Genomic DNA, 26,518 nt, shown 5'->3' with positions numbered 1-26,518 from the left:
GAGAGAGAGAGAGAGAGAGAGAGAGAGAGAGAGAGAGAGAGAGAGAGAGAGAGAGAGAGAGAGAGAGAGAGAGAGAGAGAGAGAGAGAGAGAGAGAGAGAGAGAGAGAGAGAGAGAGAGAGAGAGAGAGAGAGAGAGAGAGAGAGAGAGAGAGAGAGAGAGAGAGAGAGAGAGAGAGAGAGAGAGAGAGAGAGAGAGAGAGAGAGAGAGAGAGAGAGAGAGAGAGAGAGAGAGAGAGAGAGAGAGAGAGAGAGAGAGAGAGAGAGAGAGAGAGAGAGAGAGAGAGAGAGAGAGAGAGAGAGAGAGAGAGAGAGAGAGAGAGAGAGAGAGAGAGAGAGAGAGAGAGAGAGAGAGAGAGAGAGAGAGAGAGAGAGAGAGAGAGAGAGAGAGAGAGAGAGAAGGGATTGTTGTTGTTGCTGTATACTACTACCACCACTAGTACTACTATTACTATCACTACAACTACTACTACCACCACCACTAGTACTACTACTACTAACAACACCCCCAGTACGACCACCACCATCACCAATACTCGTACATCTCAAGAAAGAGGCAACGATAAGAGAAGGAATAATTTACAGGCATTCCAACACAGAGTGGTCGCCTGGACTCGAGTGTTCCGTCAGGCCTTGCTGTCATCAGCCTGGTATCAGCTCGGTGCGTGATGGAACGAAACTCTGTGAGGAAAAGTATGGATGAAAAATGTGAAGTAAAGCCACATCATTTATTTCTCAAACCTGTCTGGTTACTCCCCTTCTGGTGAAAGGGAGGGAGGGAGTGGAAGTGCAGTATGGTAGTGGAAGTGCAAGTGGCAGTCATTTTTCTTACACTGTGAATACTCTCCTGCCTGCGACTTCAGCTCCTTCAATAGGGAGGTTTCAAGACAGGCTTAAGGAGGTTTAAGATTGTGTAAAGAAATGAGTAGCATTATGATATTTGGTCATTATATTCTTTCATTTTTTCGAGTATTAGAGACGTGTGCACATCAAACGTTACTTGCTGCTGTATAACAACTTTTCACGCACAACCAACATGAGTGACAACCACAAGTGAGGGGGCTCTGACAGGTGCCTCAGTCTCGTTCATCGAGAGGAAGGCATTTATTCATCATTTAGTTGTAAAAACCAGCAATAAATTATCAGTAAAGTGCCATAATCCTCCCTTGCATTGTCAAGTGCGCAGTGACATGAACTGCCAGTCATTCAGGAATGAGCGAGTAATGCCACAAAAGCGACAAAAATATTAATTAACGTGTGACAGGAGCAGCAAAACAATTCATCCCGCCCTTTCGGTGACAAGTGTGGCCAGCCGTACCACAGTACACTGGTTAGCTAATGCGTACTCGTCCATGTTCCAGCCACGAGGAGGATCTGAAATGCATACAAGCCTTGTAGTTAACACGAGTCTAGTTACGCTAAGTTTTAAGCTACGGTTTGAAGTGAGATTTGCTAAAGATTTCAGGTGCCGTGCTCTAGCGTTTTTCGCAAGTAAAATCTTATCAAAGCGTCGGACAAGGATGCTGTTTTGGCATTGGATGTTTGAGACCTCGACCTAATTGGCAAAAATATATTTTGGTATCATATGTATATAATGGAGGCAATTATAAGGATTAATATAAGGTAAACTTAGCTAAAATTTACAGACTGCTAGCGAGACTAGGTAGGTGTCGTCATGATAGATACCCTGGCCACTCGTCCTTTCGTGACGTCGATGTGACGTTTAACTACGACCTAAGAGTAATCACCCATCCAGTGCGTCTAAGTATGTTGCTTACAGGAAGTAGATGTTAATCTATTTGTACACTCAATATACAGACCTAAAAACACATCCCTGATTACAAGCGGCAAGCCCTCACGCGGTCACGACTAATGTCACATCATTTACGAAAAAAAACAAAACGCACCACAAACTGAAACCAACATTCCCTTGCACTGTGATATTTCCGCTGACTGTAGGGCGTGACATTCACTGCTGGGCTTCGCTGGCATGGATGGTTTGATGGGGGGAAGGTAATCCCAGCTGACAATCCCACTAGTTTTGTATACGAGGCTTTTGTGTTTTGTGTTTGCTTAGTTTCTTTAGTGGAGATGCTTGTGACTCTTCTTCAGACCTATCACCCAAACATTTTCTCTCTCTCTCTCTCTCTCTCCTCGTCTCTCTCTCTCTCTCTCTCTCTCTCATCTCTCTCTCTCTCTCTCTCTCTCTCTCTCTCACTCTCTCTCTTCTCTCCATACAAACCATATCTGCATTTATTACTGATATCAAATAACTGAATTCTGAAGTCAAGAGGGTAAACTTTTGTAATTTTCTCTCCTGCCGCTTCCAATTTGGCGTTCGCTTTCCACGCCCAGCCTCAGCCGCCGCCGCTCCTGCCCTCCCCAGCCAATATTCTGTTTCGCCTCCGTGTTTTGCAGCCACCCAGCTCCGTCCTTCGAACCTACCACTTCCCCTGTGACGGACAGCTGTTGCTTCTGCTTTCATTGGCCATTTTTCTCACTTCCCTGCTCTTTTCCTCCGTCTAACCTTCCGTCTCTATCAATTTCCCCGCGGCCATGTCTTCATGTCGTTCTAAATGAATTCTTCTTTACAAATGGTATGTTATTACGTGGGAAAGTCTGTTTTGGTTTGTTTGTTTGGTGGATGTGTGTTTTTCCAGCGGTTTTCTCTCCATGTTTTAAATTAATTCTTCTTTACAGGTGAAGGGAAGTCTACTACGTTTGCCTGCTTTGTAGATGTACGTATTTTATAACGGTAACTTTGGTAATAGTTTTACATAGAATAATATTAGAGCTTGATGCAGCGGTGAATTTAACAGTGATGCCTTGCCCACTCGCACAGGCTCTGTGTGAAATATATTGTTTATTTTCGGGAAGTTTGCGTGCTTTCTTTTATGCGCGGGATAGCGTTGCATTACTTGGGGGAAGTTTTAAAGTCATTATCTCGTGAAGGAAAAATAGGATGGTGGATTGCTGAGCATCGTTTAACCTAATTCATGACTGATAGTCCTGCCGCTAGAGCGAAGCGAGAACCAGCAGCACAAAACTAATACGTAAAGTTTAGAGAAGCACTGCTATTTAGTTAACTATTTTTCAGATTCTTCAGGCAAGATGAGGTGCAGTATCTCGCCAGTAAATGTGGATGCAGCTTGTAAACATTTCCTGTATTTGGTGTGGTTTTAATGAGCACAGTGGTCATATGGAACATGAAGGTCTGAGGCCCATTTTAGGAAACGCTTTGCTTTCTCATCACGATTATTTTCGAAGGCCACAGATGATTACCCGGGTTCGAAATAGTGTTTCTCCTGTTAATAATGTATAATCTTGTTAATCTGTCACTACAACCGTAAAAACGCTCTTAAAACTGCTTGTCATTTGAACGAGTCTTTTGAATCTAATAAGGGTGCGGGCAAAAGTATTCTATAGTGTGTGATGTACATTTGGACACACTGCTAGGAAGGAGAATCACTGAGAATCACAAATACTGATAATCTCTTTAAAAACTTGCCGGTTGATAGATATATTCATACTGTGGGTGGACTAAGTGGACTTTCATCACACACACACACACACACACACACACACACACACACACACACACAAATAAACAATGCAGTATCATGCGGGATCGACCTGATTCTTAAACTTCATGCCCTGTTTAGCATTTTTGGCGGGTTTTGAACACAGCACTGAAGCGAGAGAGCGAAGTAGAAAACACGATGAAACCGCTAGACTACTCAATTTTCTTTCATTTTTTTCTCTTCATTCATTCCTTCATTTATTTACTGGTTCCTGATAAAAGTAGCGGAATTGTTGATGAGCAAATGGTTAGCAGTGGTTAACGGGCTAACGAGGAGGCAAAACAGGTAGTGGGGTTGGAGGAGGTAGCCGCCGCCAGCCTGTACCTGCGTCCGAAAGCGTGAATATGTTTACATGCACGCTATTCCAAAACAACTATGACATGTGGTAACGTTCTCGAGTAATGCAGTAATAGTAATAATAATTCAAGTAAGTTAAGGAAGTGTATTAAGGCGTATATATCACTTGCCATTGACTTACTGTAGAAATATAACCTAAGACAGGAGTGGCAAGGGTTTCAAACACAGCGGGCAGTGACGCCGGCCGCCATTTAAGCTAGGGCAGTGGTGGTGGGAGGGTGTAGCGGTCAGAGTAGGATCTCAATAACATTTCTTAGCTGGGTAAGTGTTGTACGTGGATGTAAAATATGTACGTGTTGGTAATCCAGGTAATACATTTGTGCATTTCAGAGCAACGAATTTCACAAGTAAGTCTTATCGCTGTTAATGATAAAAGTGTAGTTCGGTATTTGTATTTAATGCGCAGTATGTGATACAAATGGCCTGAAATTCAAGCAACGTAGCAAATACAGTGAATAACAAGTACTTAGTGAAGTGAGGTGAAGATACAAGAGATCATAAGAGAGATCCACATAGGAAGTGAGGAAGGACAGTAGAAGATAGAATGCCCGCGTCGTGACATAAATGATTGATGTGACGTGAGCTTCAGTAATGTAATACTGGGAGAAAATGTTGATATGGATGCAAGGTTATTACATGGTTAGGGGCGGTAATCCTCTCGCGGGGACATGGTTAAAAAAAAAAAAAAACATTATGGTGTGAAGTAATTGTTAGTCAATTAAGAGTTAGTATCTTGGTATTATTTGAAGAATTTAGTATCACATTTAAGAGTTACTCCTTGGTATTAATAATTTTTTGTATTACAGACAACATACGGTGCGCCAGTCTACCGCCAGGACGCCAAACAACAAGGGATCAGCAGCAGCTTAGGTGAGTCAAGTATCTTAAATCTTGCCTTCATCCCTTCACACACACACACACACACACACACACACACACACACACACACATTAAGGCTGGTGTTACATTGGGCGGCGAAAGCACACAATTGAATGTCACACACTCCGTGGTGTGGCGCCGCGCGACGCTGCCCAACACCGAATTACACCGCGGCAGGACCCATCTTGACCTAGTATTCTAAAATGAGGAAATTGTGTGGTTGAGGGAAAAGCTTTGGAGCCGCTTATGAAACCAAAGAGAGAGAGAGAGAGAGAGAGAGAGAGAGAGAGAGAGAGAGAGAGAGAGAGAGAGAGAGAGAGAGAGAGAGAGAGCGTCCCATCATCAATTTCTCTCTCTCTCTCTCTCTCTCTCAGGTTTCGTTCCGCAACCACTAAGGCGTAAGCGTTAAGTCTCCTTCGCCCCCACATTTGCTAGATGGCAGCACTCCCACGCACTGCCAGCTCGCCACTCCACACAAGGACTCACTCGTGTCTCTCATTAACCACTCTCGTCGGCTGTTGAAAACACACAAATGTATAGCGTGCAGGAGGAATTCCCGCACCAAACGATGTGAGGCAGTATTGTTGCAAGAAACTCGTGTTAATAATGTACTATGAGTATGGTGTTAATATAGTTCAATGATGGTTACTCCTGGTGTTAATGTAGTTAGTTCAGTGATGGTTACTCCTGACGTCTTGTGGAATGTGGTGATCGCTTTTCTGTTATTGACAACATTGGTAATATGGTTACAGAAAGAATGCGGTATAGTTTAAAGGTAGCACAACGCATGGAAACGATCATGGGTGTGTGGAAATAATGGTTTCATTTATTTTAATGATTGTGTGAATACCGTGTCTTTATGACTAGTTATATCCTATTTTTTCTCCCGAGTTTGACATTATATATTTTTTTTTATCATTATTTTCGTTTATTATTTTTTCTATTAGTTTCTTGTGTGAATACCGTGTCTTTATGACTAGTTATATTTTATTTTTTCTCCTGAGTTTATGACATTATATATATTTTTTATAATTTTCGTTTATTATTTTTTCTATTAGTTTCTTAAGCGAAACTTGAACAAAAAGATGAAACACGTGTAGATGAAGGAAATCTGAGGTCGTTGCTGTGGAAAGACAGGAGTGGCAAGCTACGTACTTGTATGTGTCTGGGTGCTCACCGTGTCTGGGTGTTCACCGCTATTCCTTCGTGGTGGTAACCAAGGCCACCGGGGTACTCTTCTGGACTTGGTGATATGTAATAAACTTTTCTGACGAGTATAAGGGTTGGTAAGAAGCTGCCAGGTCTACATGTGTACCTTGATTCACCTTATTGTAATTGCGACTTCAAAACTGAACAAGGCAAAAGGATTTAGGAAGCAATTCCGTTTTTATATTGAAATGAAAGTAATCCATGAAGTCTTACCTTTGCTAACCCTCTCAATCCCGTCCTGGTGTATAGATAAATAATCACCGCTGCTGCTGTAACACTGTCAAACGCCCCACTATTCCCACCACCACCACCACTATCGCTATCATCACCATCACCCACCACAGCCAACAGCACAACTTCCATCCACGCGATGTTATAATTGTATCACCCTTTTTATACTTGACCACCACTACTCCCCACCGTCATCCCCAGACACGCTAACATATTTACAAGGTATATCTCTTGTCATCCACTGCCTTCCCCCCCTTCCCGCCCACACACACACACACACACACACACACACACACACACACACACACACACACACACACACACACACACACACACGGTAAACTCTCTTGCTCACACAAAGTTTTAAAATATATCTTTGCTGTGCCTTCAAATCATTACCTTTACATCTTCTGACAAATCACTCTAGTTGGAAGGAGTGAAAATACTTTTGCTGTGCTCTCGGATAATTTACTTCAAGGGCAACAGGTTTTACTCTTCTGACGGAACACGCCATGTACAAGATAGGTGGGATTGTGAAAAGCTCCGTATGATGAACTAAAGGAGAGTCTGGACCATCATTACTCTGGGTTATTCTTGCCTTGATCTGTAAAGACTGAGTAACTTTAGAAAGTCAGCTGCTTACAGAAAACCCTCGAATTTACCTTTTGTAAGAATAATTGGCTGTGATCCTATTAGTTTATCGAAGTTAGTTTCTTATAATTCTTGATACACATCTCGTAGAATCCTCAATCAATCAGTCTGTCAGTCAATCAGCTAGTAAGGCAGTCAGTCAGTCACTTTGTCTTTAGTCAGTCAGATAGTCACTCGCCCAATCTTTCAATCTCAAATACTATTATTCAAATATTATTCAAATACTCAATATAATAGCAACTTGTCAGTCAGTCAGTTAGTCATCCTCTTGGTCGTCAGTCACTCATTTAGTCAGTCAGTCAGTCAAGTCATCAGTCAGTCACGTCAGTCAGTCACGTGCATCATCGCGTCACTTCGCTCATTCATACATCTATTTTTACTCCACCTTTATTATTTTTTTTTCTCTAAACTGGTATTGGATCATTTTCTTATCTATGTTTCATCTTTTCTTGTCGCGCACACTTCATTTTGAATCGTTAGTATTAGACATTCATATTTTTCCGGCTTTTCACATAATTTTCACATTTATTTCTGGGTCATGATTAATTACACACTCTTATGCATAGACACTGCAATACTCATGTTGGATGCAAAATTCTCAGGACATGTTTCTATTTGACTGATGCTTTCACCTCTGTTCCTATTTCATCTTTTTTTTATGGTCTTTATTTAGTTGTATGTTCTAACCCGCATTGTAAAAAATTCATTAAATTCAAGAGTCTGTACTTCAGTGTTAATGAGATTGTTTTGTGTGTTAGTATTAAGCATTGGTTTTACTTAGGCTTGTTATGATGTAGCCTTAGGACTTTCCTTTATTTAAGTTAGAGTTGCTTATAGTGCAGTTTCAGAATTTTATACGAGTTTTCGGAAAGCTGATAAACGTCTCTGTCTGTAAAATTTTCTTCTGTAAAATTTTCTTGATGTTTCTGCAAGTTCAAAACACACTGTAAAATTAATAACTTTCATTTAATCTTTATTTTGTTAACTATAGAAAAATCTGATCTTGTTATGTTGGAAAAATGTTTATCTCTACATCACACAAATCTTAGAAGCAGGACATGCAAATTTCCACTCAGCTCCTGTGAAAAATTAACTTTTATTAACTCTCTATGTGCCTGCTCCCTATGTGCCATGTGTGTGCGACTCATTGGTTGGATTAGACGTTGATTTAGAATGCCAATTGACGGTGATCACCATAGCACGACAGGTAAACTAGCTACTACTTAAGTCATCCGACAAATGCCCTCTCATTCTGTCCCTATGTGTTATGTGTGTGTGTGTGCCATTCATTGATTAAGTTAGGCGTGATTCTACGCCTTCCCCTTCCGAAGCGTGTGATCACTGGTCATTTGGGACACACAATGATGATTTGTGGTAGTTTGAGGCGAGGAAGTGTCAAGGACTTGTTGTGCGTGTGCATGTTTATGAACCGTTTGTGTCGTTATGGCTGAATATATCTTTTTTTTTTTTTTCTTGTATGCTCGTGCAAGGAGAAAGTGTGTGTGTGTGTGTGTGTAATGGGTTAAAGTGACAGGCAGTATGTTGGATATTGCTTGATGGATGAATCCTGTTGCCTTCATCTTCTACAGGAAACACACACACACACACACACACACACACACACACACAATGAAAAATTACTCACCTAACATCTGCGCAGCATAAACATAAAAGAAAAAAAAAAAGAAAAGCTACTAAGATCAAACTCCATGTCTTTATCGCGGATTGACAGAGAAAAATATTATTCGCTTGAAACTCGACCCGTGAATAGCTTACGGGAAGACAGTTATTTGAAACCTCCCTTTGGCAAGCTTTAGAATGATAGTATCGGTGTCTTTTTATGCCACCAAGGTTTCTTCTTATTTTCCCTGCAGACAGTCATAAAAATGCACTGGAGGATACAGAGCAGACAGCCGCCGGGGAATTGCATTGAGCGAAGGTCCCTGAGCGAATGTCTATCACTGACCATGACGGGGAAGGCTCAGAATTCCAAGACTGTTTCTTTAACTCAGGAATTGCTTTCGTGCGCCAAAAAAACGTACCACGCCATTGGGTTTGCAAGACTATGAGCATAATAGAACAGGGGAAAAATGAGAGAGGGAAATTGCTATACTCTCCGTGCTGAATGAAGTAAAGAAGATGTAAAAAATATCTTTCATTTTTTGGGGAAGGAAGTTCTTGGGTTCTTCAAACTCAATATTCGATGTGAGCGGTTGGAATTCCATTTTGATAAAGCGTCTTGCTGTGTTACCGGCAGTTTGGTTGTGTGGCCGTTTGTTGGTGAGAAAACTGTCTGAAGCCCCATGTTCACTGTCGTGCTGCAACCATCATCATCGGTGTCATCTCTCTTGCTTCTATTTCTCACCCCCACCACCATCACCACCACCGTCATTTCATGTCCACTGCTAAACAAAGGCGGTGTGCTAGTCTCTTTATACTTAAAACTTTTCTTCCATCTTCTCTCTATCGATTGTCTGTTTAAAGTCTCGTATTCGTGTATTAGTATTCCCGGCAGTCAGGCAGAAGCTGAGTTGTTGAACTATATCGCTTCCTTTTGTTTTTTTTTTTTTCAGGAAGTGGCATTGTGTTCGTGTTATGTTTCCCTTTCATTTTTTGTATCCCTGGCTGGCCTCCCTGACGTGTCAAAAATAAAAATTACTTATTTCATGTGGTGGTCGTGTATCGTGCAGTTCGTCGGGACGCGCCTCATCCTGTGTTAATCTGTATTTTCTTTTTGTGTTTCATTAATGTAACTTTATGATGGGCTTAGTTTGCTTACCTTTACGGAGAAAATGTTTGACGAAATGTGTTTAACTCCAGCACTGTTTTAAGACAAGAGGTGGTAAGATTGCTAAGTGATCCGTAGACTAATAGAATTCTGCTTCCTGTTTGTTGACCGGCAAATAGATAAGTAAAACCTTAAATAATTTCCAAGAGTGTGTGTGGCTGATTTCTGTTTGTTTTATTGAGTCTCTACTCTTCGCCATTGCAGTGGCATTGCGTGGCAGAAGTGAAGGACTAAGACACACTTTGAATTGTAATCATCTACTTAAAGGTTACAGCATGTTTCTTTTCGTTCATATTACATTTTAGCTTTAAAAATGCCACGTAATGTACTCCAGTGTCACGACATGCAACGAGTTTCGTGTTGTTCATCTTTTGTTCCTTCCTTGGATTGTAATTCAAATTTGCGAGCTCCCTGTCCCCGCCCCCTCCTTCCGGCAGCTCGCTGGGTGACACTTGTAGCGCGCTATTATTATTATCATTCTTGTTATTCTCCTTACACATTATCATTTCTACACAGTCTATTGTTCCTGTGTTCTCATATTCCCCCTCTCTCTGTCTGGACATTAGCTTGGAGTATAACAACTCTTTCATGTATTGTGTGTCTTTCTTATCAAATAATCATATCACATCGTCTCCAGAATCTTAATGGACTGTCAAAACCGCCTCTGTTTCGTCGTGGAGTGTCGGAGTGAGTAATTATTATTGTTGTACATCTTCAGTAGGAAATAATGTGTACGTCATTCACAAGACATGTTTCAGCTTCGCTCCTTGAAAGGTTTGTGAACAGAATAGTAACGGGTTATCCTCACCTCCCTCTGTGATCACTGGCTGAACCATGACCCTGCTTGACAGAGGCATTTTTGGTCCGTTCATTACTAACATTGGCCCGCGCTTTTGACAAGGGAAAAATGTGTCCCCTGAATAATTGACATCCCCCCTCTCTCTCTCTCTCTCTCTCTCTCTCTCTCTCTCTCTCTCTCTCTCTCTCTCTCTCTCTCTCTCTCTCTCTCTCTCTCGTTTTACACAGCGATTACTACAACACAGAAATTGCACGCACTCCCCTCCCTGTCCTGCCTGCCATAAACCAGTGGATAGGAGAGGGAAGAAGGCAAGCCGCCCCAGTCACTACTCAGTGCACCCTTTCCTGCGCCACACCCAGCCCCTCGCGTCACCTTCCTCCTGGTGCCCCACTCGCGTGAGGCATATTTCATCCTGGTGCCCCACTCGCGTGAGGCATATTTCATACTACAGTTTTAGCCGTAGTGAGTCATTATTTCCTGTGCATTGTATTGTATATTGCCGGATGAGAGACCGATTTATAGACAGACAGACAGATAGACAGAGGTAGAGAAACGAATACACACATGCGTAGCTTTTCGAAGGTTTATATTAGGCGTACTCATTTGAAGAGTCGTATAAGTAACCACCAGGGCGGGATAACTGTGTGTAACTAAACGGAAAACAGCTTTTATCACTTGCCATGAAGGGTTGCGAAGACAACAGGCGGCGGGTGGAGCAGTAATACTCTCGCTCAGGTGGACATCAGAACAGTCTCTCGCTCGGGCAGTGTTACGCAGCGCCAGTCGCATGCAAAATGTTTTCATTAGTGAAGGTTTCTGTCAAAGGCTTTCTCAGGTTATAATTATTTGAGGTATCAATGTGAGCATGCTGAACACGCATATAACACCAATGATGGAAAATACTTCACATAAGGAAATTAACCTCTCAGTTTCTAAAGGATGCCAAACATAGGTGTCTTGAATAAGGAACTGCGCGCGTCGGAAACCAGCTTGTGTTAAAAGCAATGCAAAACCATGGAAACTTCATCTATCGGCAGTAAGTTTGACTCCCTACCGGAAGTCTTGTACGAGGGGACGTGTGCTCCCTCAGGGACGGAGTGTGAAGGGCTCTCTCTGGTACTGGGGGAGGTACCGAGTAGCCACGACTCAGGAACAAAGGAAAAAAAGAGATAGTGGAGGGAGAGACAAGGTGGTTGCTGGTAATAATAGAGGATGACAGTCGAAGGGTCACAGGAAAATAATTATGGAGGGCACAGGAAGAGTAGAGAAAAAACAGAGGAAAAGCGCGCTGAAGACAGTTCAGGTTCTTCGGCCACGTTATGGGAAGAGAGGGTACAGAACATCTGATAGAAGGGAGGAGATAACGAGGAAGATTTATTGAAGCTGACATACGGAAGAATGACGCCAGCACAACTGATACGAGCTACGCAAGACAGAGAGGAGGGCAGATCTGTGGTTGCCGAGGTGATGGGGTACAGCATAGCACAGTGGTAAAATCAGGTAGACAGAAGTGAGGCAGCAACGTTCAGTGAGTTGAGGGAGCAGGAGTGTTAACGTGAGATGACACGTGCTGGGGGCTGGAAACAATCACAAACACATGTGGACCTCAGATTCCTTTCAAGAATCCAGCATTGAAGCGAGGAGGCTTTTTTTTTTTTTGATCTGATCGCCCCCAGCAGACAGGAAAGGGCCTCCCTGGAATACCTGAAAGCCCGCTTTGACTGAACCGAGTGTTAAATTGTCCTGTTTAGTCTTTCATATTATTATTCATCCTCTGCTTAATCTTTTTGTTCCTCTGTAAATCTGAGGAACAGTTTTTCTAGTCTAGTCTAGTTTTCCCTTCATATTTTACACTTTTGAAGATGCCAAAATTGTGTAACATTTCTGGTACCTTCCTTTACATTGAATCTCCAGTCGCTCTTTTGGTTATTTTCATTTTTTTTTCTTTTTAACTTATCCACATACTCATCCATCAATCTCCGTCTGAGCCATGAACGTCACTTATGCGTATTTCTTGGTTAATCTCGTCTTCTTTTGCATGATCCTGTTCTCAAATCCATCCATCACCCAGCGCCAGAATCATGCACATCACTATTCCAGCTCCCCGATTCTACACGCACAGACTTACACACACGTACCTGCATTTTCAAAGTATTCAGTCTATATATATATTTTTTTCCTTAACATGTTTTTCCTTTCGCTCTATATTTTTGTTACCATTCTTCAATGCCCTTCATCTATTGTTACAGCGTATCCCTCCCTTTTTTTTCCTCTGATGGTGTTCTCTGCAATACTACATTTTGTCGAGTATATATATCTCGTACAGTTTTCTCCCAACATTTTCATTCACGTTTTTGCACTATGTAGTTACGTGTGCTCAACTCCGCTAAACGCTTCCTCTTGTTTCCTTTAACTCTTATTTATCTTTTCTGTTTTCATTTTTTTTTTCCATTTGTTTCTCCCCCTTTCCTCATTCCTCGTGTGTGGGGAAGAGACGAGTGTATAAACAAGTGCAGTAATGATCTATCTTTATATATTGTTCATTAATTACAGGAACAGGAATTCTAGTTCAATTCAATATTCTTTATTCACACAAGATGTGTACACAAACTAAAATACATACTAAAACTAAAAGAAAGAAAAACATTTCATTTAATTATTAAAAAAAAAAGACATAAATTTATACTAAATTAGACAATATCATACTGAATCCGACGTCACTCGGTGCACAAAGCATCAATCAACATCTTAGTTTCCCTTACATCTAAGATTGTGGTATCACATCTATCCCTCATCAAACACAATTCACGAATTTGTGCACCAGTCCGTGCAAGTTCGTACTGGTCACACTGCAGCTGCGTCCAAACCTTATTGATGTCTCCAATATTCATATTAAATTTGTATGAAAGATATCTTACATTACTGCCCATTATTGAATGTCTTCCATAAACCCCCATTCTTCCTATTGTTCTTATAACCATATTGTCTGATGTTAATATTTGGTTTATAAAAGCAATCTCCCGTTTTGCGAACCACATTTCTGGGGGCATAACATTAGCAATGTGAGGAAGCAGACTACAGTGTGTGGTCCAGGGCAGCTTCCACACTCGACGCACTGCAACCCTCCACGCTCGGTACACCGCTTCCATGCTACCATCACACACATTTAAAAGTTGACTACCATAAAAACTAGAACAATATTTAAAAAACAAAGTATTTCTTACATGTGACAGTCCACCCTTAAAACGGGATAAAAATGAATTACATTGTCGATAAAAATCAGTCACACATTTAGAAGTATCACATTTAAAAATATTTCTTCCTAAAACATTTCCCAGGTGTACAATTTCCTCCATAATATCAATAGTTTTACCATTAATTTCTACATTAGGAATTATATTACTTCTTTTATTACCGTGGAAAACTATTAATTTGCTTTTCTTTTCGTTATACACAATGTCATATCTCGATGCATAATCTACACAGATGCTTATCATCTTCTTGAGAGCAAAAACACTTGGTGCTAGACCTTTTAGGTCATCAGCAAACCCGAAGGCTCCTGCATAGGTGCCACCCATGTAGCAGCCAACGCCAGAGTCTCGCAATTCCGTGAGTAACCCGTCTACATAAACACAATACAGTATAGGAGAGATCACACCACCTTGTTTGACTCCATTACTCACTTTAAATGTACTAGACAGTAAGTCATTCCATCTTACGCTTAGTTTTTGATTTACGTACATGTTTAACAATAATCTACATATAAGAGGACATACATTACGTTTCAATAGAATATCAAATAATTTGCAATAATTAACTCTGTCGAAAGCCTTGCTTGCATCTAAAGTAAACCCATAAACAGTTGTACCTTTAGATACATAATAAGACACAGTTTCTCTCACCATTGCTGTACACATAGTAGAGGATGTTCCTTCTTTGAACCCAAACTGCAAATCATTGGTCAATAGTTTATCCCTTTCTCTCATCAATACAATATTATCCAGTATTTTACTCATCAAACTACTAAGAGTAATCGCTCTGTAATTTTCACTGGTATTAAGATTTGCCCAACGACCTTTAGGAAGCGGTATCATAACCCCTTTCATCATGCTGTGGGGAGAGAAACCGTGCCTCAACATGGCTGAAAACAGTACAGACAAGTGTCCGTATAACACATCACCAGCATGTATGAGATGGTCAGACATCAGGTCACCCTCACCTTCTCCCTTTCCAGGCCTCACTCTCCGCAGTGCTTGACGCACCTCATCAGGCGTAATCAAGAGTATACTTTCATTACTATTTTTCTGACAAGAAATTACACTGTTGATGGCAGATTTTAAGCTATCCATCTCATTTGTATCGTATGAGGTACTGTTGTAAAGCTCTTCAAACTTTCCTTTAAATAAATCAGCTATATCTTTAGGACAATGTTTTCCATCAACTGCCTTAGGCGTTTTTTTCTTCTGTTTTCCCTTGTTTCTTACAGATCTCCAAAACTGTCTACCAGAAGCACTAGCCTGCAAACTCTCAGCTAATTTCTCTGTAGTTATTAACTCTTCTTGCTTTATAACCATCTTGCGTGCTTGGTGATAACATTTACGTGTTGTACGGCGTATTTCGGCAATGAGACCTTGCTGAGGTCGTTCACTGTCTACCCATAACCTGTGCCAAAACAAAGCAGTGCGAAAATAACCCTCAACACAATCATTCCAGCCTGGCACAATTTTCTTAACTCTCCCACAATTTGTCCTTGGTATACACTCTTTACTTGCCTTTATAAGTGCATTGGTGATATGATCATAAAATGCTGCTATTTCCATTTCATGCTGGGTGCACATATTATTTCTACACATTAACATATCTTCCGGTAGGGGAACATTTAACAGATATCCAGTGACTAACTCTTTATACCTTAATATATCCTCAGTATTTGCCTTATGCCAACATATGCGCTCGAAGGTCTCATGCTCAATATTTTCCACATTATAAGAAATAGTAACATCTAAAACACACTTTATAGCTATATGGTCTGATGGATTGTTTACAGAATCAATAGTAGTATAAGTCTGAAGGAAGTTAGATATATTGTCTGATATCAAAAAATGATCTATCAGGGATTTAAAATTATTTCCTTTACTGCAATAAGTATAAGCAACTGTGGATAAGGCATCATTATCACAACAATAAAACCTGTACTCATCGATAAATTTAACAAAGGCCCGTGTCTGGGGCGTAACACGGCTAAAATCAGTATTAAAATCACCACCTACTAATATAAAATCTATATCATTACTAAGACTAAGAACTGCTATATCACTCAGTATATTTACATATTCATTCACATTTTGGTCACTTCTTTGATCATCACAGGGCATATATACACATATCACCAAACCCGTTTGTTCTGGTAAATGAACTCGAACAGCACACAATCGTTTGGATTCATAAGGTACAGGAGTGACACGAAACCGCTTGGAGTCACGCCACAGGATGGCTGCTCCGCCGTGCGGCCTACCCCGCACCAGCCGACCCTCCTCCATGGCGCTGACCCCGTGCACATTCACACCCTCACCCACTCCATAAAACCAATCAAGCTGACTCATAAACAAACCATGCTCCTGGATTAAAAAAAAATCACTTTGATTATAAAGCTCACTTAGGAACGGTGCCCTTAAATCATCTGCATATTCACAATTATATGAAACACACGTTAAATTTCTACTGTCTTCCATTTTCATGAAATTGTACAAAAACATTAATTCCTATTTCTCCACTTTTCAACACAAACGCCTTGAGGCCAAATATCAGGTGACAACACTTTAATTTTGTCTCCCACAGAAACTGATAGCTTATATGATTTAAATATGGAATGTTCATTAGATACTAACTGCAATTCAAAATCATTGATTCCCTTGTCTCTTATATAATCCTTTATAACCTGATCATCAGTGTTACTCACAACTCGCGAGAGAAAAAAATCCCTCCTTGGGGGTGGCGCGCCCTTAAACATGTTACTGGTCGCACTACCCTGCACACGCCGCCTGCCGCCCTGCCTGGGATTTTCCCCTACATGGCGGGGCAGGAATCCTCCTCCAGGCTGTCGAGGGGGGTTTGATTTGACAGGCTTGCCGTTAGGTCCCACTGTTATCCATGGATTACCGTTCCTATGAGCGCCAACCGTTCTTGGAGCGCCGGTACCCCGAAGCGGCAACGCCCCATCTCTTGAGACACTTCCATTCCCAGACGACGATCCAAGACCACCACCATCACCACCGCGCGTTGCATCGACGCCGTGTTGCTCGCTACCAACCTCGTCGTCACCACGCCCTCCAGTCACCACACGTGAAGTATCACTGTCACGGTCTCCGCCATCGTCGACACCGCTCACTCTTGGTTCAGCGTCACCATTTGCCGTTGCAGCATCACCATCGGACATTCCATTATTCAGGCCAACACTTGCTTCCTGAAGTTGACTAACAGCTTCATCATCCCGTCCTGATGGTTCATCCTCTGTCTCCGACTGCGTATAATGCCTTCTACAAAGATCTCTCTGTGATAAATTATTTCTGCTGCATCCTCTGGGTAGGCTGTTACCAGATGTGACACCAGCATAAGAGGGTGGTTCTGCAACTAGATTTGTGACAACAGTCTCCATTTCTTCTTGTGTGTTTTTTATACGTCTCACTGCATCTTGATTGCAGATTATTTCAGCCTTTGCTTCACTCATATTATCCTCCAAACGGTGCACCCTTTCTTGGAGAGCCATTATCAGCTGGTGATTAGCGTAAGGATCAATGTCTTTTGGATCACATTTCGGCAGTCGGTTCAAGTCTTTAGCTACGAAGGATGTAGATACTTCTTTGCCATCCAGCTCCATCATAACTGTCAGGATGTCATCCACAGTAGACTCACTTTTCGTTTTACCGGGTACATTACGCCTCTTTTTAATTTTGTGACTAATCAGTTCATCGTACTTATAGACAAGTATTTCCTTCGCAACAGTTATCTCAGGTTCACTAAAGTGGCGTAACACCACTTCAGCAATATTATTTCGGGTAGATCTGTGAATATGAAACTGCACGAAGCACAAAAGCTCGTTCAAAACATATTCACCATCACTGTGGCTTCCAGATAACTCAGTTTCACTTGAACCTTTATTTGCTTCACTTTGGGCTTCACCTGAGTCATTCATGGCTTCTTATCAGTGACGTGGCTCTGACGTCACCAACAACACTGACGTAGGATTCCTGGCCGAATGCTATTGGATGGTAGGCCACAGATATTCAAGCTTTCATTTCTTAAAATCCACTGTCTTATCAAGCAGTTTGCATCACTCGGCCGTACCTCTATAACTTCATGGTGGGGTGTTGGGCATGCAATCACTCGTAAATGCCTTAAAAACCCGGAATTTCACCAGAGATTCACCAGCAGGGTTTGTTGACAGCCAACCATCATGGCGGACGGCAGTGGCAGTGTGTGGATGAAACATGGTATTACCTCCACATCTTCATCCACTGTTGTAATTATGAGCATCAGTAATATGTCAACACGGTAACTATTTTTATTGTAATGTATATGAATATGATCTCATTATATATTTTTTTTTTTATAATGTCAATGCCTATGTTTTTATTATTACCTGTATTATCGTCGTAGTAATCCTCTTCCTCTTCCTCTTCCTCCTCCCCCTCATCATCATCATCATCATCATCATTACATTTGAATATATTACAGGATCATGAATATTATAGATTCATAAATTTAATGAGTCAGAGAGAGAGTGAGTCAGAGAGAGAGAGACAGAGAGAGACAGACAGTCGGAGTTAATCACCCACAGCTAAAAGACGGGATACATTACAGCGCTAGGCACGCGAGAGAAGTTGGTATATTGAGGAATCTAGACAAGTTCTTAGCATAGTTGAGATGACCTGCTGGGACTTACGGTTTGCCGGGCGAGGCTTAGAGGGGCAAGGCTATCCTGAAGACCTTCCATAGGGGTTGTGGGTTACGAAGGCCTCTTGCTTGTGTGCTCTTATCTGTTGTTTGATGAAGGAAATTTGGTCGAGAGGAAAGGAAGGGAGGCGTTTATTTGAAAACAGACACAAGCGAGATGTCCCTAGGCATTGTGGGGTTACGGTGGGCGACGCATAGATAGACTGGCTTGATCTTGTACTCTTACCAGTTATTTGATGGAGGACGTTTGATGTAAAGAGGAGAGGAGAGATCTAAGTGATGTTCATGGCTGTGACGGATGGCTCTGGCGAATGGTGTCGCTGTTAAAAGGAATGAATAAAAAATCTCGCACGTATCGGTAGCACAATGTACCACGACGATACCACTGCCACCACCACCACCACCACATAAATCCCGCGGCCCAAAAACTCGTGATGACTTCTCCACCCAACTAGAAGCTTTCGTCTCGCTACTGCAGTGCCGACACCTTTCGTCTGGCTACTGCAGTGCCGACACCTTTCACGACGGGCAGAATCACTCGCATGGATGAGAGCGACTGTAGAGAGACACGTCTTTCGATGCTACTACAGTGGAAGGGAGACGTGAGGATATACTGAGAGGGAAATGAATCCAGCTTCCTGACACCCTCACGAGCGTTAACTTGGTTGCATTAGTACGCATCTTTACTGATAACTGGTGAAAGCTGAAACAACTCGTGACCATGAATCCCGTGAAGTTCTCTGGCGCGCGAATTGTCATTAGAGGAGTCTCCCCGCCGTCGTCATGTTATGAGCAATACCATTTTATCACCGGAATTTGCTGGTGGTTCTCTCCGTGCGACGCCAAGGCACTGAATACATGGGGGAGCTTGATGGTGATGTTTAGTCAAGAGCAACCCTCTGTTATTATTACTTTTATCTCTATTTTGATTCATCTTGTACAATGAAAAGCACTGAATACATGAAAAGACTACATAGATGGTGCTGTTCAGATAAGAGTAACCTTTTATATTATTACCACCATTATGTTCAACCTCTCTACACTCTTCAGGTGCAAAATTGGCCTTTTTATTCTTCACCGAGGTAGAAGACTCAATAAGTTTAGGAAATCGATGGAAACTGAGAATCCATGTATAAATTTCCAATGTAATATGACCCACAAGTGAGAATCCAACGGTCTTTCAGCTTCTGATAAGGGAAGGATCAGGGTGCTTCTACAGTCGGTCCTGTTAACCTGGTAGACTGAGTGGGCTGGCAGGTACTTCAGGAAGACCATTACTACCTGCTAGGGGCGATCAGGTCATCAAAGAAAGCCTCTCCGTGAAGTTCTCCTTGAAAGGCCTCTGAGGTGCACGTGCCCTCAGCACGTGTCATCTCACGTTAACATTACTCCTCCCTCAGCTCTCCCTGAACGTCGCTGCCTCACCGCCGTTGCTGCCGTTGTTTATCTGATATTACCACTGTGCTATACTATACCCCATCACCTCGGCAACCACGGATCTGCCCTCCTCTGTCTTGCGTAGCTCGTATCAACTGTGCTGGCGTCATTCTTCCACATGTCAGCTTCAATAAATTTTCCTCTATCTCCTCCCTTCTATCAGATGTTCTGTACCCTCTCTTCCCATAACGTGGCCGAAGAACCTGAACTGTCTTCAGCGCGCTTTTCCTCTGTTTCTTCTCTACTAAGAGTAGAGAGAGAGAGAGAGAGAGAGAGAGAGAGAGAGAGAGAGAGAGAGAGAGAGGAATGTGTCAGTTATTCAGGGGGTCACATTTTTCCCTTGTCAAAAGCGCGGGCCAATGTTAGTGATGAACGGACCAAAAATGCCTCTGTCAAACAGGATCATGGTTCAGCCAGTGATCACAGAGGGAGGTGAGGATAACCCGTTACTATTCTGTTCACAAACCTTTCAAGGAGCGAAGCTGAAACATGTCTTGTGATTGACGTACACACAATTTCCTACTGAAGATGTACAACAATAATAATTACTCACTCCGACACTCCACGACGAAACAGAGGCGGTTTTGACAGCCCATTAAGATTCTGGAGACGCTGTGATATGATTATTTGATAAGAAAGACAACACAATACATGAAAGAGTTGTTATACTCCAAGCTAATGTCCAGACAGAGCGAGGGGGAATAAGAGAACCCAGGAACAATAGACTGTAGAAAGGATAATGTTTAAGGAGAATAATAATGATAATAATAATAATAGCGCGCTACAAGTGTCACCCAGCGTGCTGCTTGAAGGATGGGGCGGGGACAGGAAGCTCCCAAGTTTGAATTACAATCCAGGGAAGGAACAAAAGATGAACACGAAACTCATTGCTTGTCGTGACACTGGAGTACATTACATGGGATTTTTAGGGCCAAAATATAATATGAACGAAAAGAAACATGCTGTCACCTTTAAGTAGATGATTACAATTCAAAGTGTGTCTTAATCCTTCACTTGTTCCAACCAATACCACTGCAATGGCGAAGAGTAAAGAGGCTCAATAAAAGCATCAGAAATCAACCACACGCACACTGCAGGAAATGACTTCAGGTGTCACTTACATATTGGCTTTGCCTGGTGTTATATCCATTTACCGTTCAACAAACAGGAAGCAGAGTTCAGTCATGATATGGACCACTTAGCAATCCTACCTCCTCTGTACCGTTGAGGGAAAGTGATGGGCGTACGACTCATTACTCGTGTGGCCTTTGAAAAATAGTCCTTAGAAAACCCATGGCCTTATAAACACAGGCTTGCCCTCCTATCATAACACGCACCAACCCTAGCAAAAAAGAAAACAAAATCCTACTTTTGCACCACCGTCCATTGCCGAGTTAGAGCAGAGAGAGGCTGACAAATTGATCAACAGGACGATAATTATGCATACCGTAATCTTCGTCATACTAATTTGTGTCTAATTTAGCGTGTTACCACAACATCCACTAATAAGAGTGGGCGGCGCGGGAACACCTGACGCCAGTGTAAACAAGAATATGTCGCTCCATGAGTCTACTTGTAAAGTATTACTAGTATGTACAGATGGGTGGTAGTTTTGATCATATATGCATTAATTTATATGTACTAATTTATGTACTAAGTATATAAGAAATTGAAGGATGTTTGAGCTATAGATGTTTAATATCAGGGTTTATTTATGAAGTATTACTGGCATATACAGAGCAATGATGGATAATAACTTGTTTGTTTTGTGGTTGTACTTGTAGTGCTTCCGTGCTTGTAATGCTTCCTTACTTTCGTGGCACGCTTGCTGTTGTTCTGGTGACCATGATACAAATGTGAACAGAAAAACAACAGTCGTTGTCTTTCGCTGATTCACGGACGAGCTGTGTGGGCGTCGGTTAAAGAGTTCTCGCAATAATCTGACATTCCTGCAGCAAAAGTTCCTGATGAAATATACATTCTGGTGTTAACTTAGTGAATATACTTGGAATCGCGTACATCTATATTGTTTCCCACCCACACACACCCACGCGCCTACATGTTTCATCCCTGAACCTCGCCGCCCGTCTTCCAGTGCCTATCTTAACTAAATCTTCGTGGTGCATTCAGCAATCTACAAAGGGAAGGTTTATCTTTCAAACGGGACGAATTGGTTTTGAAGGCAGCGTCACAGGTAATTTATGAAAGCCAGAATTGGTAATGGGCCGAGTTTGGGCCGAGTTGGATCCGCCCCAAGTTTGGAAGGGAGCTTTATAAATTGCGTAAGGTAAGGGAAGGAAGGGCATAGAGAACCACGTATAATAGGATGATGAAAACGAAGACATGAGCAACGCAGCTGCCAAGAGGATAACAATAGGAAGTCCCATCGAAGAGAGTTTTATGATTTATTTTGTTGATACGCTATGAAGGAGGGGCACGGAAAGACCAGCGCTTCTTAAAACTGAGCCGATCATCGCATGAGTGCTATACAGTACGTGTTGAATATCTAGCATACCAAAGTTTAATGAACTATGATGTATGATAATGATTTGATAAAAGTTTTAGATGCGCTGATATGAATGTGGCAGGTATTAAATACAATACTGATAACCAGTCCACTCAATTGCCTAGAAAATAAAGATATACGCTTTCATTTAAATTTCCCTTTACACTGCAACGTTGAGGCTTCCGCTACAGAATAGTGTGACAATATACGAAACTGCCGCAAGCAAAACGCACGAACCGGCAGAGTGACAATAACAAAGCAGGTTCTGTATTGGTCTACACACACACGCAATTCTGTTGTGTATGGCGGGAAACTGGTAATTAAAACAGAAATAGCAGACAGGAATATAAGAAAAAAAAAGTGAATAGTTTGTTTAGTTTGTTTCGTTCACCTTGGTCTCGATAATGGTAAGGCAAGATTTAGGAGACGAGAGGAAGTGCAGCTGCGGGGAAGGAAAGCAAGATACAATTCCCAATATCGTGAAAGTTTATAGCAGTGAAATCGGATAAATGGAAGCAAAAAGTTTTTCACTATCACGAGGGAGACTAGGGTTTGTAATCCAGCCCACAGTTGCAAATATGTTTACTGAGGGGAAATGTATGTTATTTACATTTCGTGAAAGCATAAAGTGCTCCTGCCTTCATGCTTACGTCAGTGCACTTTTGTCGATAGATTATGCCAAACTGTACTGATGATATTAGACGAGGCGACTCTCTCTCTCTCTCTCTCTCTCTCTCTCTCTCTCTCTCTCTCTCTCTCTCTCTCTCTCTCGACGCTACAGCATTTAATAAAAATCGTTGTTTTACGCGCATTTAAAGGAATCCCTGTTAAATACGGAAAGTCAGCAATTCTCTGTATGTGAATATAAAGATCACCTCAAAAAATCTTGCAATCTGCCTTATATCTTATTCCTCTGTTATTTTCCGTTCATATTTCTACACAATTCTTAGTTTTCCATCTGAGCTTCTATCGCTGCTGTGTTAGATGCTCACTAGTCTGGTATGTGTCGAGTGTGAGCAAGTGGTGTTCAGATGGAAAAACAGAAGGTGAATTGTACAGAAAAAAAATAATGTTAAATAAATGACGTAGTTTTAGGAATAAGATTTAAGTCAAAGCATGAAGTTTTTACACGTCAAGCATAGCAAACTTGTATCCTGGACACTGGAATGCATTTGTGTGTGCTTTATCTTTGCAATCTTGTATCTATTGCATTAGTTTCATTAAGTGCGTTTATTTTAGGTCTGGGTGGGGTTGTGAATGATGCGTGGATGAAATTTATATTATTCATCTCATTGCATTCATTTTTCACTGTGGGGATTCTAGTTACGAGAATTACCGGGAACAAAACATTGCACGTAGCGATGAGCGGGTCAATTTGTTTCTAGGTAATGGCTCGAGGCTGTGTTGCTGCTTTGGTATGTGTGTTGCTTACATGTTTGGTGCCAAGTGTTTAGTTAGTAATAAAATAACGTTTTTTTTTTTTTCTATTTGTGATCTTAGGACATTTTGTAAATATTTATTTATTTTTTTTCAAGGAGAACAGTAAAAAGCGTTAGGGAAAGTGAGCAGTCTGGTCTAGGAAGGAGGAAATACAATCAAGGTAAACAGGTTCTGGCTTTAAAGGTGAATCTTTCCCTCCAATGCAGCTACACACACACACACACACACACACACACACACACACACACACACACACACACACACACACACACACAGCACTCGAATAAAACATGAATATGCAAGTTACATGATTTCCTGATTTATGTGTGATTCATATATTCCAACTTTTTTTGTTATGTACTGCAAGTAACTTTTTTATTTTTTATTTCTAAATGAGCATTACCTGTATTAATATTATGGTTACACCTTTAAGGTTTAATCTCACCACCTGCTTTACAACCTCCTTCACTTTAAATGTAAATATTGAGAAGCCATCCACTCAGCCTTTAGTCATCTACACCTGTTAGTGAACCTATGCCTTTAGGAACAGTCTTACCTCCTGCATAGTGCTCTTCTCTTCACACCAGAACCGGATCCCAGCTCTCGTGTCATTAAAAAACTTGTCTCGCCGTCTCGCTCCGGCTATGAAGTTCCCTTGACCCGTTTACGAAGCAGATGACAAAGGTTTGCCTCGTTAGGTGTGATGGGGATAAGTTTATGTTAATATTTGAATGATGCAGTAATGGAGGCGGCAGCTTACATTGTGCGAGGTGTGACTGCTTTGATATGTGGTGTCTTTTTCTTTTTCTTGAAGGCTTGTGGGGTAAAGAATCGTGTTGTTGTTCCTTATGAAAAATCGATTATTGATGTGTGTTAGTGTGGGTGGCTGGGTTGCTGAGTGCCCAAGCTAGTCTATCTTTATATATCTGTTTCTTTTCTTCCTTTTTCCTTCCCAGATAGTCAGAATTTCATGTGTGCCTCTTGTTTTGCTTGATGTAGTGTGTGTGTGTGTGTGTGTTTCTCTCGTCTATCTGCCTTTCTCTATCTGTTTATTTGTCTTCTTCGTGTAGTATCCCTTAATTCCTTCTTGGACGGCCAGGCATTTCCTCTAAACTTCATACGTGCCTCTTGTCTCGTGTGGGAAAAGATTGGTGTGTTGTTTGTGTGTTCTGCCTTGTCTATTTGCCTTTATCTCTTCCTTTTCTTCTCTTCGTAGAGTATCCCTTTATTCCTTCTTGGACAGCCAGGCACTTCCTTTATATTTCACACGTGCCTCTTGACATCTACACACCAGAGTTTCCTCCCCATACGTTCTTTCCCTCCCTCCTAATGAACGCTTTCTTTCCCCCACTTCTCCCTTCTTCGCGCGTCTCTCCTGTTTCAAGTACTTCAGATGCGCTTTTCTCATTCTGCTTTCCGCTGTTGTGCTGGTAAAGTGATAGTAACAAGACACAAGTTGTGGCGATAAAAATAAAGTTTGTTATTTTAAGCAAACGTAAGTCGCATCACGCACACACACAGAGAGAGAGAGAGAGAGAGAGAGAGAGAGAGAGAGAGAGAGAGAGAGAGAGAGAAATTACAATACACCTTTACGTATTCGGAACATGATCTTATTTATACTTGCTCTAAGCCTCTTAAGGAAGTCAGTCTCGCACTACCTTTTATATTGAGAAGGCTGCGCGATACCTTCCTTCCTCCTGGTGCTGACAGTGAGGCCTTAACGCGCCATGAACACCTGACAACCCAAGCAAAAAGAACGCCCCTCGACTCTTGACTGTCTCTCCAGGGGCCAGATGAAATGGTTCCCAAGACATTGGCTTTCGCTCCTGGGCAGTCTTGGCGGCCCAACAGAGGGGTCGCTCCCAGTGCCGCTGCGAGGTGGATGGTTAGGTATCTGGGCCCCGGAGAGTTTGGGAAATGGAGTTTTTGCTCTGGCACAGGTAAACTTTCCCATTATTCTCCTGGCTGGGCTCCTGGGACAAGATACCACGCAGCTGTGGCCCAACGCTGCGTCTTCTTGTTCCCTGAGTGCTACCTGCGTCCCAACACACACACACACACACACACACACACACACACACACACACACACACACACACACACACACACACACACCTGTGCCATTATATGCTTGCGCTTTCAGGGGAAGAATAGAACACAACTTTTGTAGACTCGTTTCCTTTTTGTTGTTTTTTAACTAATGAAGAATGATGAGGTTCTTCTTTGGCATGTTAGAAAGATGCAATTTTGACGCGCAAATCGAGTATATCCTACCTATTAAACCTTTTTGAATTATGTAATGTGATTATAAATGCGCTGCAAACAGTCTTGGTAGGTATGTGAACATCTTAACCTAATTTCTAATAGTGAGTCATAATTGTGAGGGACATCTTTTACGATCAGTCTCTTATCCCCATATTTCCTGCACCTAGAATCGGGAGAAAGTCACAGTATTTAATAAAACCGGCCATTGGAATCATGGTAACAATCTAGTCTCCATTATGCTCTCCTCTCTTGGATATTAGAAAAAAAAAGTGTTCTATAGCTTTCACTTCTATAAATTGTGACTTATTGACCTCAAGGTTCAGCATTTAATAAAACTAGCCATTGGAGCGCTCGTAATTCGCTGCGTCTTAAGCTGGGTGGCAAGCAGGCGTCGCGTTGGTTACGAGTTATTTCCTCTTGGCCT

At 41.8% G+C, this 26,518-nt stretch overlaps 1 protein-coding gene across 49 annotated transcripts in view; it reads left to right on the top strand.

Annotated features, from left to right (window-relative positions):
• LOC135107088 (microtubule-associated protein 4-like) overlaps nt 1-26,518 on the top strand; it is a 493,319-nt gene that overhangs the window by 274,993 nt on the left and 191,808 nt on the right. For 18 of the 49 annotated variants that reach the window (XM_064016728.1, XM_064016741.1, XM_064016724.1 and 15 more), the window contains one exon: nt 4,743-4,806. The gene's annotated coding sequence lies outside the window, so the exon portion shown is untranslated. The other 31 variants (XM_064016729.1, XM_064016748.1, XM_064016749.1 and 28 more) reach the window with 17 other exon arrangements.

The sequence above is a fragment of the Scylla paramamosain genome, chromosome 14 (genome assembly GCF_035594125.1).
Source record: "Scylla paramamosain isolate STU-SP2022 chromosome 14, ASM3559412v1, whole genome shotgun sequence".
NCBI lineage: Eukaryota > Metazoa > Arthropoda > Malacostraca > Decapoda > Portunidae > Scylla > Scylla paramamosain.
The sequence above is the reverse complement of the archived record's forward strand: the minus strand, read 5'-3'. Positions and strand labels throughout refer to the sequence as shown.